General features: G+C 41.5%; 1 pseudogene; it reads right to left on the reverse strand.

The window, feature by feature from the left end:
- Positions 1–699: 699 nt before the first annotated feature.
- On the reverse strand, positions 700–2,925 carry LOC116278536 (probable inactive 1-aminocyclopropane-1-carboxylate synthase-like protein 2; annotated as a pseudogene).
- Positions 2,926–3,400: the final 475 nt, after the last annotated feature.

Below are 3,400 nucleotides of genomic sequence, written 5' to 3' on the forward strand. Positions count from 1 at the left end.
TGTCACAAGATACATTTTTTAAAACCTTTGAAAAGGCAAGAATGGAAAGAACTGATAATTGGAAGCAGAAACTTCTGGAGTTATACCCCCATCCTTCCATTCAGTCGCTCATGAGTGAGGAGGGTATGATTTTGTCAGGATTCTGTGGGACGGTGCCTCCCAACACCTGCAGTGTTGCTCCATCAGTTAGAGATCATCTTTTTTCCTTCCTTTCTGGCCTGTCCCTTCAGGACTAGAAGACATTATTCTTCACATGCAATCCACTTTAAAAGTTTTAAAAGGACAAAAAAATCATCTAGCTCCCAAAGGTGATTATAAGAGTAAGACCAAGAAATAGAACGGGCCTGCAATTTAAGAGAATGTGGAATTTATAAGACATCAAACACAAAAATAAACCCATCTAAATAGGGCCCCAGGGAGCTCCTTTTGTTCCTGTAGACTTTTCCACCCCAACCTCATAAAAATGTTTTGCACACACAACGGTTTGCAAAAACTAAAAAGATGCAAAGCTTCCAAACATGACAGATCCTCAGCTTAAGGAGGCTAATGACTGATTCACGTGAGCCTATTCCTGGAGGAGGCTGCTGTTGGCTCAGTGATAGCACCATTTCAGTGCCCCAGCCTTCTGAACCAGAGGCTGATAGCAGGGCCTCCCTGAGCACGTGACTGGCTGGAGTAACTGATTGGGGGGCAGAGAGCTTACTCCCTCTGCACATCCTCCAGTTGCTTCACTATCAAATCCTACTTCTGCTCCCCTAGCTTCTGATAGAACTGATGCATGGTGAGTTTTAACTGGATGAACTTACCCACCAAGATCAGATGGAGAATTCGAGGCTCCTTACACTTTTAGGTCTCCCCACAGGGCAACATCAGCTTGTTGTCCAGGAAGCAGCAATAGAGGAGCCACTCTTCCTCAAATGTACACAGATCCAGGAAGTTTTCCAAGTTGATCTAGACATAGAGGCCAGAGCTACAGTAGAGAAAGGGGATCTTCAATGCCTTCAACTCATTAATAATGTACCTGTGAGCTGCCTGCAGCTGGGAGGGGTTAGTGGGCAGATAGATTTTGTCAGTTTGTTCTCTGTTCTGGAGCAGCCAACACAGCTTGTGCTGGGCGATGCCAGAGATGCTGCAGAGGTAGCTGAAGGAGCTCACAGCAGAGCCCATCTCCTCATTGTTGGTACACAGAGCACCAAAGAGGAAGCCAGAGATGCCAACATCCTTACTGGTGCTTCAGATGACATGGGCTCTGTTGAGGCCAGGCAAACTTTCTGTGCCCGTGTTGATGGAAAATAAACACACCACCAAAAATTTGAGAATTATATTTCATTTGGTGGATTTTCTGAGGATGTAAGCCTGGAAGACAGCTGTTCAGATGGTTCTGAGGGACTGCTCAGAAGAGGTTAGGGATGAACCAAGATATATTGGAGTTTGCAACAAAAACCAGGCAGTCAGAACATCACGAGATTACTGTTAATTGAAGAAAACCAGACATCTCAAGTTGATGAATTTAGCGCTTTCCTATGTATGGGAAGTGGCAAGAGTCTGGGCTCACTGAAGTCATTTCTTTGATAAGCACCTTAACTTTCCAGGGCCAGTCTCCTACTTTTCTCCATCTTGAATCCCCTCACAGCTGAGGACAGCTACAGTGGCTGCAGTGGCTGGATGGCTACAACATCCTTAGTTAGTGACATGCCAGGTGACATTTTTCATCCACACCCAGAACACTGTGGAATATAGTGTATTTTTCAAACACAGATAGCTTGTAAATCTCATCTATAATCACATGTAGGTTATACTTCTTGGCAAATTCCAGGTATTCTTTCTATGATCTATTGAAAATGCTCCATCAGCTGGGTATGAATGCTCTGCTTTCCAAGACCCCGGCCCCTCCCCTCATCAGGCCACAGGGCATATGGAGAATGTCTGATAGGTGATTCATACTCTGGGTATTTGTATTGGCCTTTGTAGGCTGGCTGGAACTTTTACCTCTGTTTCAAATCATCTTTCCCTGGTCTAAAATCCTTATATGCCCGATGAAATCATCTTGGACGCTTAGGGCTCCGAGAAGTCTCCAACTCTTTCCTCCTGTCGCTATGCTTGCTTACCATCTCTTGTTATAGTCATCTTAGTAAGTATGAAGTTGTAGGGATCTCATGTCGCTTTTATTGGCATTTCTCTGCTGACTACTGATGTTGAGCCTCTTTTCCACGTGCACATTGGCCATCTGTGTATCTTCTAAGGATAAAGGTCTATTCAAATATTCTTTGCCTAATTGAGCTACGTGTCCTTACAGCATTGAGTTGTCAGAGTTATTTATGTATTCTGGATACAAGCCTCTTATTAGACATATGATTTGCAAATATCTCCTCCTATTCTATGGTTTCTCTTTTTATTTTCTTTATTGTGTTATTTACAGCACAAAATTTTCAATTTTGATGAAGTCCAATCTATTTTTTTCTTTTATTTATTTGCTTTTTAATTGCCTAAGGTTTACGCCTATGTTTTCTTCTAAAAGTTTACTAGGTGTGGTTCTTACATTTAGGTCTATGATCCATTTTGAGTTCATTTTTGTGCATGGTGGGAGGCAGATATCCAGTCTCACTCGTTTGTATGCCATTGTCCCAGCACACTTTGTTAAAAAGACTATTCTTTCTTCCATTGAGTTGTCTTAGCACCTTTGTTGAAAGTAAATTTGCCATCAATGTAAGAGTTTACTTCTGGACTTTCAGTTCTATTCCATTGATCTATATGTCTATCCTTATGCCAGTACCACACTGTCTTGATTACTGTAGCTTTGTAATAAGTTTTCAAAGAAGCATGACTCCTTTAACTTTGTTCTTCTTTTTCAAGATTGTTTTTTTACCATTTTCAGTCCGTACCCATTACTTTAAGCTGGGGAGAACGCATTCTTCCAGCTCGCATGGTTCCAGACTGAAATGTCTTTTTTTAGTCCTTCCTCAAATGCCAGACCATTCATCCCCTTTGTTTGCAAACATGTTGCATGCCTCCCCAAATTATCACTGATGGTGATCAACAGTGAGCACAAAGAGCAACTGGAAATAAATGACAGGATGGAAAACAAGGGCTTTTAAAAGAAAATGACTGATTTAGGTCACCAGAAAGTCTTTGAATAGGATGTTGTGGGAACAAAGTGTCACAATGAAAAATTAGATCGTAAATCTTGGAATAAATTCCTAAAACAGGTCTCTTACGTTTTCCTTTTCTTCATGTGGACTGGGTAAATTGTGTTGAATAAGTTAGTTGATTTTCTCAGACTCCTGCAAAATGAAAGAAAGCTGTGCTGTTTCTCATGCTCTTATTGCAGATCCTGCTTTTTTGATCTTTTGCAGTTAGTGCCCATGAGATTTTTTTTTATACCTCTTAAAGACTGAGCACT

The sequence above is a fragment of the Vicugna pacos genome, chromosome 3 (assembly GCF_048564905.1).
Source record: "Vicugna pacos chromosome 3, VicPac4, whole genome shotgun sequence".
In the NCBI taxonomy this organism is placed as follows: domain Eukaryota; kingdom Metazoa; phylum Chordata; class Mammalia; order Artiodactyla; family Camelidae; genus Vicugna; species Vicugna pacos.